Below are 12595 nucleotides of genomic sequence, written 5' to 3' on the forward strand. Positions count from 1 at the left end.
TGTTTGCCCTACCAGATCATCAGCAAGGACCTGTGGCCCAATCCCCTGAAGAACTAGAGAGGACGATGGCCCCCAGTGAGTGGACAGGACGGGTGAGGAGGGGCTGCCTGGGCTCTCCCCTGGTGTGCTGCCAGGTTCCTGGACCATTACTTTTCTCTCACAGGGACACCTGGATTCTGGGAGGGATACAGCCTGTGACACTGGGGCCTCAGGGTGTGTTTCTGAGACAGGAACTACCAGCACAACAAGGGCAGTGCAATTCCAGCTGAGGCGGGGGTCTTAGTCAAGAGGTGGAAGTGTGCACGTCCACTGTCATTCAGAGTAAATGCAGATTACGTGAGCCACTCCTCTGACTTCTCCCTCTAGGCTGCCCACAGCACCTTCAGACCTTGCTGGCATGACATGTTCTTCCTATACTTGTGTCTGCGAATCTTCCTCATGCCGAGGCCTAGGCTGCTGTGCTGCCACGCCACATTGCTCTATTGCTGCTCACAGCCATCTCCTATTTCCCCAACGTCTCCTCCTCCTCCTGGGGCCAGTGGGATCAGCCTGCTCCTTATCAGTATCTTAGGGTGCAAAGTGTGGGCCACAGAGCAGGAGGAATCCTTGTTTTGCAGCCCTGTCAGAGGTTCTTCAATCCCTTTATCCATTTAGTTTTTCCAAGGAGAATACCTCATTTGTTCACCCACCCTAAATGGAAAACAGGGCATCATGCCATGAGGAAATAACACACTGCTTCATTTTGTATGCAGTTCACTGCAAAGACTTTATGCACTTATGGTCATAGACACCCTGGGAAATTTAGGGCCATGAATATAACTCACCATCCAATGAGATTGCTTTTATGTGTTTGTAGTAAAATCAGACAAGAAATCCCATGTTGCAGAACACTTTCTTCTGAAAATTTTCTGTAATGTTAGTGTTTAAGGTTTTAAAAAAGTAATAGATATGTCTCTTTCTTTTTTTCTACTGACCTCCCCCCGGCCTCCCCTATCCCTAGTTACTTGTTCTCGTCACAAACTCCCAGTGTCTTGCCTCTGTTGGTCTGTTGGTTGTGCTTATATTCTGAATATTTTAACAATACAAGATGCAAAATTTTAACATTTAAGTATATTGTAATTTAAATCAGCACTTATGAATCAACCTTGTATAATTCAAACCTTGCCTCCAATCCTGAAACTTCATAAAGGTACATACAATTCTTGATGCTTCCCCCAAACCTACCATTTGCTTTTTGTCATTCTTAAATAACAGAAGCCAAATTCTTTACAATAAAATGTTGTCTGTACCTAATCATTTTTAATTTCAGTGTCTAATTCTTCTGTCACAGGGGCTTCCCCCCTGACTCCCTGTGTACCCAATCAGGTGAGCTACTGTACTGCATGATTCACTCTCTCTTGCATACATGGTGTATCCTGTGATAGCCGCCAGCACCACATTCAGGACCTCTCACCGGGGTGTCCCATCGGCTGTTGCAGTAATTGTCGTGCCCCCATCATCCCCATCTCCTGTGTGGCTGTAATAATCATCACATTGACAGGACCACCATAAGTCAGAGGGGGCCGTTGTGCTGGTGGTGCCCATTTTTTTATTGGAATGTTGATCTTCCTTTGGTTTAATTGGATGAGTTCAGTATGAATTTTGGAGAATGGGTCCTTATCGGATATAACATTGGCAAATATCTTCTCCCAGGCAGTGGACTTCCTTGTTTTGTTGTTGTTGTTGCATTTGTTGGCTTTTCTTCTCTGCAGAAGTGTTTTAATTTGATGTCGTCCCATTTGTTTCTCTTCAGTTTCCATTGCCCTAGGAGTTGTATCAGTAAAGGTATTGCTGAGAAAGATGCCTGATATTTTGCTTCTTCTAAGATTTTCATGGTTACCCACTTACATTTAAGTCCTTTATTCATTCCCAGTTTATACTTGTGTATGGTGTAAGTTGGTGGTCTAGATTAATTTTTTTTGCATGTATCTGTGCTACATGTCCAACACCAATTATTATTATGTTTTTATTTTGGCTATGTAATATCTTTAATGAAACAAAATAAAATTTCCTCTATGTTAATTGAGTCATACTTTCTCTAAATCTGGCCTTTAAAAAAATCCCCTGGGGCACAGTCCCATCCGTTATGTTCTTTGATTTTCCTTCCACTGATCCCAAACCTCTGCTGTAGTCTCCGTCCTTTCAAAGGACAAAAGCAGACCCGGAGGCCTCAGAGCCGCCCGCAGCACGCTTCTGCCCGCGGGAGGTGCAGCGCCCATCACCATCAGGAACTTGTCTGCCAGGGACAGTCAAAGCCTGAGAATCAAAGTGGCAGCATGTCATCGCCTTCACCTGCCTGTCTCCAGCAGCACAAAACCAGTCCTCCCAGCCAGCGCTCTGGGGACCGGCCGTCAGGACGATGTGGTGGCTCCATCCCCTGGCAGCCTAGCGTCCCAGGCTTCTCTTTGGACAGGCCTGGGCCAGGGCCTTTGGGGATCTCTGTGTCCATGGTATAAATTCGAGTGAGATTAGACACAATGTTATCAATGATTGGCTTGGTAAGGTCGTCACTAAACACCTGCCACCATGGCTTCTCTGCCTCGGCCTCGGCGGGCACCTGGACTCCTTAGACCTGCAGGGCCAGGTGTAGTACCGCCACCACTATGTGCTGAGCCTGGAACCAGACTCACTGCCCCCTGCGGTAGTTGTCCTGCAGCAAGGCCCAGGCAGTGATGGAGATGGGAGTCCGTTGCCAGCTGTAAGGATTCAGCCAGTTCTTTAGAGAAATCAGGTAGTGGAGCAGGTACCTGTGTGGGTGCTGAAAGGAGACTTGGAAGCTCAGTACCTGCAGCACAAGGAGCTGGCACTGCACAATGCTGTCCCGGGTCACCCAGAATCGGGAGTCCAGCTCCAAGGGCTCGCTGCCCGGGTGGAAGTACCTGTTGGACACGTTGATGATGTCACGGGTTCGTAGGGGCTGTTCTTCCACTTTGCCAGGCAAGTAAAGGGCAGACATGGCGACCAAGTAGAGGTCATAGGCGTCCACGTTGATCTCACAGAAGAACTTATGGTAAATGGCACAGGCGGTGGCGAGGGGAATGGCCTGCATCCCTAGCTTGACACCTGCCTCCATGGTGAATGTTGTCACGCGGAAGGGCTCCCTCGCCTGGGTTTCGGGCCACCCCTTGGCGCCCGGCACCGCGTCCTCCTCTCTGCAGCTGTCCAGGCTAAGGTCCTTCATGGGGCCCTGCCCGGAGGCCCCAGACCCAGTGGGAAGGGCAAGAGTCTCCTGTGAGGTGCCTGTGCCAGCCAAGTCCTAGCCCAGTGCCCTGCCCCGCCCCCGCCCCGCCCCGCGGCCCCACCTACCCCGCCCTGCCTAGGCCTGACTACCATGCAGGTTCCAACAACAATTATTGAGGAGACTGTATGACTCCATTCTATGCTTTTGCCTCCTTTGTCAAATATTAATTGAGCATAATGGTTAGGGTCGACTTCTATGTTCTCTGTTCTGTCCCATTGGTCTTTATGTCTTTTTTAGTGCCAGTAACAGGCAGTTCTGAGAATGGTGGCTTTGTAATATAGCTTGATATCTGGTATTGTGATCCCTCCAGCTTTGTTCTTTGTCCAGATTGCTGTAAGTATTTGGGGTCTTTTTTTAAATCCATAGGAATTTTTGGAAACTTTCTTCTAGGTCTTCTAGATACGCCATTGATATTTTAATGGGGAATACATTAAAACTGTACATTGCTTTGGTTAGTATGAACATTTTAATGATGTTGATTGTACCAGTCCATGAATATGGTATGTTCTTCTATTTGCTTTAGTCTTCCTCTATCACTTTTTTCAATTTCCTGTAGTTTTCCAAGAACAGGTTTTTACCTCCTTAGTTAAGTTTAGTCCTATGTTTCTTAATTTTTTGTTGCACTGGTAAATGGCATTTTTTTTTAAGTTTCTCTTTCTAAGTTCATTATCTGTGTATCAAAAAGTCATAGAATTCTGTGTGTTAATTCTGTACCCTGTTACATTGCCAAATTATTTATTAAATCTCCTAGTTTTTGATGGATTCTTTAGGTATTTCTATGGACAGTACCATGCCATCTGCGAATTATGACAGTTTTACTTCTTCTTTTCCACTTAGCATGCCCTGTTTGACTTCTTCTTGTTTGATTGCATTGTCTAGCACTACCAGTACTCTGTCAAACAGAAGTGGTGAGAGTGGGAATCCCTGTCTTGTTCCTCTTCTTAGAGTAATTGTTTTTGCCTATTGAGTATGATGTTGTCTTTAGTTTTGTCACATAAGGCTTTTATAATGTTGAGGTATGATCCCTCTATGCCCAGTTTGCTTAGAGTTTTTATCAAAATTGGGTGTTGGATTTTGTCAAATGCTTTTCCTGCACCAATTGATATGAATCTCTCTCAATTTGTTTATGTGATGCATCACATTCATTGATTTCAGGATGTTGACTCATCCTACTTCCCCAGAATATATCCGCTTTTGCATGATGTATGTTCATTTCAATGTAATGTTGCATCGGATTTGTTAGAGTTCTGTTGAGGATTGTAACATCTATGGTCATCAGAGATATATTGGCCTGCATTTTTCTTTCTTTGTATTTTCTCTATCTGGTTTTCGGATTAGAGTAATGCTGGCTTCATAGAAAGCATTTGGAAATGGTACTTCCTTTGAATTTTATGGAATAGTCTGAGGAAGAAGGTTTTAGTTTTTCTTTGAACACTTGGTAAAACTCCCTGTGAAGACGTCTATCCCACGCTTTTGTTTGCTACAAGTTATTTTTGTGACTATTTGAATTTCCAGAGTAGTTAGTGGCCTACTCCTATGTTTTATTCTTCCTAATTGAGTTTAGGAAGATTGTATTTTTCTAGGAATATGTCCATTTCTTCAGGGTTGATCAGTTTGTTGGAGTAGAGTTGTCCATTGTATTTATTTACAATCCTTTTTATATCTGTGGGGTCTTTTGCTATTTTGCCTCTTTCATTTCTGATTTTGTTTACTGGGGTCCTGTTGGTGAGCCTAGCTAGAGGTTAATCAATCTGGTTTATCCTTTCAAAGAAATAGCACATGTATTTTTAATCTTTTGTGCGGTTTTTGGTCTCTATGTCATTTATTTCTGCTGTGATCTTCATTATTTCCTTCCTGCTGCTCAGTTTGGGCTTTGCTTGTTGCTCTCTCTAACTTTTTAAGTTGTGGGGGTTAGATAATCTGTTAACTGTTTTTCTTGTTCTTTCAGTTAGGCCTGTAATGCTATGAAGTTCCCTCTAAGGACTACTTTCAGTGTGTCCCATAGATTTTGGATTTTTATTTTTAATTGTCATTTATTTCCAGGATGATTTTAATTTCTTCCTTAATCTCTTTGGTAATCCAGTAATCTATCTTTGTACATAAAAGCCCTGTGACCGGAATGGCAGAATGACCAGAATGGCTGGTGGCTAGGAATTGCATTGCAGCAGGGAACAAGCCTTATCTGGGCCCCAATCGGCCATATCCCTACCAGCCTTGCCTCCCATCTGCCCCCTATTCCCCATCCCCCATTCGGGGTGGGACTGAGAAGCAAACAACCCACAGCCTTTCCCCCTGGTCAGCCACACCCTATATGGGCAAACGCCCAGATTGGAGGCATGGCCCTCTGGTTTACTGCCAATGGCCACTAACCGCTGCCAGCCTGGCCCCATGTGCCCCCATCTGGGGAGGCCGCCCAGACTGCTTTCTTACAGGAATTCATACCAAGGGCCTCCATTTATTTAATAAAAAACTCTTTAGCCTCCAAGTATTTGATTTTGTTATATCTTATTGTAGTTTATTAGTAATATTAGAGGCCCAGTGAACGAACTTTGTACACTTGGCGGAGTCCCTCACCCTCTGGCAGTCTGGGAGACCTCAGGGGATGTCCGAATGATGGCTTAGGCTTAATCCCAGTTGCCGAACATTCTTAGTGCCTCTGTGGAGGTGGGAGAGCTTCCTGCCTCTGCTGCTCCTCTTGCCAGTCGTCAGCACAGGATCCAGCTGAGTGGCCCTGCCCTTGTGGGAGGTCACTGACCACCAAGGGTAGCTCTTGCATTGAGAGTCTACCCCCTGGGTGTCAGAGCACATCATAGCAATCGGTCTTATCTCTTTTTTATGACCTTTACTTTGAGATTTCTTCTTTCTTTCTTTTCTAAATTGTTTTATTGCTTAAAGTATTACAAAGGGTATTATATATGTCTCCTTTTTCTTCCCTGCCCTGACAATCCCCTGGACAACCCTACCCCCCAGTGTCTTATGTCCATTGGTTATGCTTATATGCATGCATACAAGTCTTTCGGGTGATCTCTTACCCTCCCCGCCTGCTCCCAAACGCTCCCCGGCCATCCCACTGTAGTTTGACAGTCTGTTCGAAGCTGCTCTGCCTCTGTATCTATTTTTGTTCATAAGGTTATAATGGTCTTTATTATCCAGAAATGAGTGAGATCATGTGGTATTTTTCCTTCATTGGCTGGCTTATTTCACTTAGCATAATGCTCTCCAGTTCCATCCATGCTGCTGCAAATGGCAGGAATTCCTTCTTTTTTACATCAGCATAGTATTCCATCATGTAGATGTACCACCGTTTTCTAATCCATTCATCTGCTGATGGGCATTTAGGCTGTTTCCATATCTTGGCTATGGTGAATTGTGCTGCTTTGAACATAGGGGTGCTTATATCCTTTCTGGGCTCAGAGGTTTGGCAAACTTTCCTGCCCAGATCCCTGGTTTTTACCTTACCAGAGAACTCTGCCCTTCCTGGCTGCATACTGTCTCACCACCTGAGTGTACTTCGCCAATTCCGGGTGGGTGTTATTAGTTTCAGCTGCTCACTCCATTTGCTCCAGGACAAGCCCTGGGATGTGTCCGCCTATTCCATCACCATCTTGGCTTCCTGAGATTTATTTTTTTCAAATATAATTATTGATCCCCAATTTTTTCCCCCTCCTTTGCCTGAAAATTATTTTCTCTCCTTCCACTTTCAGTCCATGTGAGTCCCTTATTCTGAGGTGGGTCTCTCATAAACAGCATACAAAGGGGTCTTGTTTTATTATAATTATGGCCATTATATATCTTTGAATGGAGTGTTTAGTCCACTTAGGTTTAAGGTTATTTTGATAGGTACTGATGTTTTGCCACTTTTTTCTTTATGCCTGTGTTTCTTCTGTCTCTTCTATTCCTTCTTTTTACAACAGTCCCTTTAGCATTTCTTGCATTGATGGTTTAGTAGTGAAACACTCCCTTAGTTTTTTTTGTTTGTTTGTTTGTTTTTCTGTGAAGACACTGAATTCCCCTATAGTTTTGAATGATTGCCTTGCTGGATAAGTATTCTTGGATGTGGTCCCTTGTTTTGCATCACTTTGTATATTTCCTTTCATTCCCTTCTGGCCTGATGTGTTTCTGTTAAAAATCATTTGATAATCTGAGAGGAGAGCCTTTGTAGGTAACTCTCTGTCTCTCTCTTGCAGCCTTTAAGGTTCTGTTTGTGTCATTATTGTTTGCCATTATAATTACAATGTGTCTTGGTATAGGTCTTATTGGGTTCACCTTGTTCGGGATTGTCGGTGCTTGTGTAACTTTTTCTTCCCAAGATCAGGAAGTTTTTCTCATTATTTCTTCTAATAGGTTTTCTAATCCTTGTTCCTCATCTTGTCCTTCTGGCACCCTTATTATACACATGTTACTTTGTTTCATGTTGTCCCCAATCTCCCTTTGGATATCCACCTGCTTTCTATTTTTTCTCTCCAATTGCTGTTCAGATTGTGTTGTTCAGGGTGTGTTACTCTGCCCTGTCTCCTAAATCACTGATTCAATCCTTTTCTACTTCTAGTCTACTATTGAAACCTTCCATCATATTTTTTATTGTAGCTATTATCAATTTTTTTCCATTTTTCCTCGATTCTTATGTAAGTTGTAGACTTCCCATGCATCTGGTGTATGAACTTTACGACCCTTATTCTGAATTCCTTTTCGAACATATTGTATGTCTCCATTTAATTGAGTTCCTCTTCTGGCAACTCCTCCTTTTCTGTCCTTTGGGGGTTGTTTGTTTGTCTCCCCATTTTAGCTATCATTGCAGAACCCAGGTGCCAGGGTGCGATGGGCCAATGGCCACAGAGTCGATCGGCAATTCAATTGTACACTCCAAGACTCACAGGAGGCAGTGGCAGTGGTGGGGGGCTGGAGTCCCGCTGTCCGTGGGTCTGCTGCTGCCGTAAAAAGGTCTTTGGCCAGAGTGGTTCTCAGGTGATGTCTGAGGCCCATCTGGGTGGACCTGAGGCTGGGTTCCTAGTCATAGCAGCTCTCCCCTTCAAGATGGCTTGTTTTCTTAGAACCATATTTAACATCAAACAGTGTAGTAACATAAAAATACTAAAGATTGTGCAAGGAGCCGATTAAAAATAGAATGGAGAAACAAATCGGAACTATGTATACAGAGTTGCATTCATACTGGACATTGTTTTCTGTCATTTTAACTGAAGAAATAGTAAAAGTAAGAAATCTGAGAAGTGGTAGAGGAGGAATAAAGTACCTAATCATTTTGAATGAATGTTTGTTTTGAAAAATAAATAGTTTATGTAAGCCGGGTGCACTGGAAAAAAAATGAAATAGATGTGTCAAAACATAAATGAAGTAACAGAAACATTCTAAAAAGTAATCCACATTGCCCAGTCAGTATTGCTCAATGGTTGAGGATAGAATTGTGAACCAAGATGTCTCATCATCTATACCTGGTCAGGACACATGCCCAGGGTGATGGCTGGTTTGCCAGTATGAGACATTTAAGGAAGCCGCTGATCAAAATATTTCTCTTTCATCTATGTTTCCATCTCTCTATCCCTCTCTCCGGATAACCAAGAATAAGCCTATTTAAAAACCAGAATGGAATGTATGTGTTTTCCCATGGAATGTGAGACATTTTAGTCCTGATTACTAGAGGTCTTTGGAGGACTTTTATTAACCAACATATACGGTTCTGTGTTGAATACTTCAATGGAATATTGTTAATAATGAAGTGTTTCATATACTTACCATGAAAAAGGACTCTATCATTTTTGAAGGAAATGCTTGGCTTGGGAGAAGAATTTGAGGTAGGTCTTGATTATAGTTGCAATAGTAAGTAGGTTTCAAACAGTTGCTAATTTGTTCAGGTTAAATGTTATGTAGTGTTGATATTATTTGTACTCATTTTAGTCTGTGGGTGGAAAAACTATTAAAGTAGACTACACCAAGAAACCATCTTTTCAAAGTGGGGGTGGGCAGAGGGCACCACTTCCATCAAGATATAGAGGTGATGTAAGAAGTCTGAGAAGTGGAAGAGGAGGAAGTAAGAGAAGCAAAAGGACCCTCAGGTGGAAAACACTTAGGTGATGTTTCAAAATCTAGGGATGGTAGGAGATCTGACTTAGGTAAACACATAATACAATATGCAAATGAGGTATCATAGACTTGTGTACCTGAAGCCTATGTGATCATATTAACTCCTATAAATTCAGTAAAGAGTGCAGAAACTGTCAGTAACTCAAATGTTTTTTTTTTTTAAATTAAAAAAGATGTGAGCATGAAACCATTATTTATGTGAAAACAGTAACATTGAATGAAGAGATACACCTCAATTTCATTCATATCATTCAAAGCAAAAGAAATGATACAATTCATTAGATTGAGAATTCATACTGATGATCAATATGATTTGTAATTGCTGAAGAGGTATAGCACTTCTAATAATGAATGCAATATGTAATGTGTTAAACACTCCTAATGACCTTACAGGGATAGGATTTAAACCTCAAGCTAAATTCAGTGTATTTTGGCATTACTGTTTGCCTCTAGTCACTTCAACTGTTCTCTGAAGAACTCAATTCTATTGATCTTATGTTAGAATGTTACACTTTGGGAAAAGGAAGTCATGTAGGTTTAAAGTGAAGAATCATACTTATTGAACTACTAAGAATTTGTTCTGAAAGTACCCTTCTTTCGTCTGAAAAAAAGAACATCAGTTCACCTTGGAAAATTCCCACAGAAATAAAATTTTGTCTAACTATATAAACTTCAAGGACACACACTTCGTTATTTAGAATTGGATTAGAAATACGAGTTTTGAGTATAGGAATGTGCAACTCTCTACTGTGTAAAATAATAATCTCTATAATTATTTTGATAAGACGATCTTGTAACTACGTTTGATGTAGAAAAATTTCCATTTGGAAATTACATAAGAGAAATGTCTATGGTATTAAATAGATTCACAAAGGGGTCTCTGACTCAGGAAAAGGCTAAAAACCAATGATTCACCAAGTTTATTGGTCTTTCTTTCTTTCTTTCTTTCTTGTATATGAGGAATAAGAAACATGAATAAAATGTTGATGATCTATTTTCTAGGAGGTGTCTTTTAATTAATTCATCTATTTACTTATTTGACTGACTATGAAAGGAAGATATATTCATTTCAATATATCTGTAGCAGGAAAAGTTGGTTTCATATTAACCAGTTTTCCCAATTTCAAAGATTTAGTGTCCATTTGTGGTAATTAGGTGTGTGACATTTCACAGGAAATTTCCTAAAGTGTTATTGCAGAGTTTCTGCAAGATGAAGGTAAATGTTCCCATTTTTGCCATCTGGGTGATACTGAGAAGAGTTTGCCAGTTCATATTTGGCCACATATGAGGATGCTCATAGTTCTCTTTCCCATGACAAATTACAGAATTGGAAGATAAGCCTCTTTTCTATTTGAAAATGAAAACAGTGATTGTTAATTATGCATTATTCAACTTGTTTTCTTAAATACTATTAAAATAGAGTGTAGTATTCTGATCAAAGAATTAGTTTATAAATTAACTTTAGGAATTATATAATAACATTTGTTTAACACTTTTTTTATAATGCATCATGTTTTGACTTTTTATATTTTAATTTTTAACTATGACGTTACATGTTTTCAAAGCTTGTATTGAGATGAAATTAATTTGAAGACTAGTTGAGACTGTTTTCTTGTATCTTTTAAATAACTTCTTTAACTTTGTATATCTGGATTTTCTGCATTCAAATTCCAGTGTGTGTGTGTGTGTGTGTGTGTGTGTGTGTGTGTGTGTGTGTGTGTGTGTGTGTATGTGTTTTGTTTTGTTTTATTGGCACGTATATATAATGCTGCTTCAGTTCTTTCTCAGTAATCCAAACTGATTTTCAATAACTCTGAGCACTGTACTGAAGACATGCAAAGATAGAATTTTATCATTTTGGGCTAACCAGCATGCTTCTGACCATGATCCTGTTTAGTAAAGATTTATACACAATAACCAGGCTTGACCATTTAACAAATGTTGACCCTACTCAAATAGAATGATGTTATTTATAACACAGAGGATGGCGGACATACAATTAATCTTCACAGAAGTGGCTCCAGGGTGGATTCCCTTCCACTGAAAATAACTCCACCTTCAGGAAGGTGGGATCCTCCACCTAAAAGACCTGCCCATTCTGTTCCAAGGCAAAGCACTACTGGGATGGGAAGTCAAGGTAAATGGTGCAGTCGCTCATGGATTAGAGTGATGAGCTGTTTTAAAAGGAATGCTGTACTTTAATTTCAGGAAGCCATGTGGAAAGTGAGTAGTGGATGGGCATCTGTACTGAACTCTATCTTATTGTTTCATTGTTAGGAAATAATTCTTCATCTTCTGATTAGTGAGTTAAGAAGTAGATAACACCAGAGTGAGGAATGCATTCCTTTTAATCTATGTTGATACAGTTTCCCTCTTTTTTATAGTTACATTTTTAATATTTTAAGAAAAATGGTTTTAGTGTCATAATGTTCCACAATAAATGTTACTATTTCCAGAAAAACTATTTTAAATGCAATAATTTTACATGAAATAAGCATTAATATTCCAAGAAAAACAATTTTAAATATAATAATACTGGAAACCCAGTGTACAATTTGTGCATGGATGGTGTCCAGCCTGCACACCCCAATCGCTGGGTTGGCCATGGGGAGGGGATACAGGTGTTTGGCTGGCTGGCCCCACCCTGATCGAGTGGGGGATCAGATGGGGGATGAAGGCCCATTTGATGAAGGCCAGGGGAAGGGACTGTGGGCAGATTACTGGTTGGCGGGTCCTCGATCATTGCAGGGGTGGAGGGGGTCGCGGACAGAACAGTGTAGGGCTGCCTGGAGGGTGCAGCCCGGGATGCTAGCCAGACTGTCCCACCCCATGGTGGATCTCCTGGTCAAACTCCTCTTTGAAGGGACAATTTGCATATAAGCCTTTTATAATATAGTGTTACATGCAATAAACATTAATATGTTAAGGAAAAAATTAAATATAATATTAACAAAACAGTGCAAACCTATTTTATCACAAAGGTTGTAGGAATTATTAAATATCTGAAAATAATAGGATTCTTTTTATTATATTCTAAAACATATAGTTTTTACTCTGGCTCTATTTTATTCATCTGTTTATTCTTTTATTTTTTGAAATATTTTTTATTGATTTCAGTGAGAAAGGGAGAGGGAGAGAGACAGCAACATCAATGATGTGTGAGAATCATTGATTCTCTGCCACCTGCACGCCTCACACTGGGGACCAAGCCCACAA

General features: G+C 41.0%; 1 pseudogene; it reads right to left on the minus strand.

The window, feature by feature from the left end:
* Positions 1–2018: 2018 nt before the first annotated feature.
* On the minus strand, positions 2019–3220 carry LOC132225505 (cyclin-Q-like; annotated as a pseudogene).
* Between the last annotated feature and the right edge of the window lie 9375 nt (positions 3221–12595).

This window comes from Myotis daubentonii, chromosome Y (genome assembly GCF_963259705.1).
Source record: "Myotis daubentonii chromosome Y, mMyoDau2.1, whole genome shotgun sequence".
In the NCBI taxonomy this organism is placed as follows: domain Eukaryota; kingdom Metazoa; phylum Chordata; class Mammalia; order Chiroptera; family Vespertilionidae; genus Myotis; species Myotis daubentonii.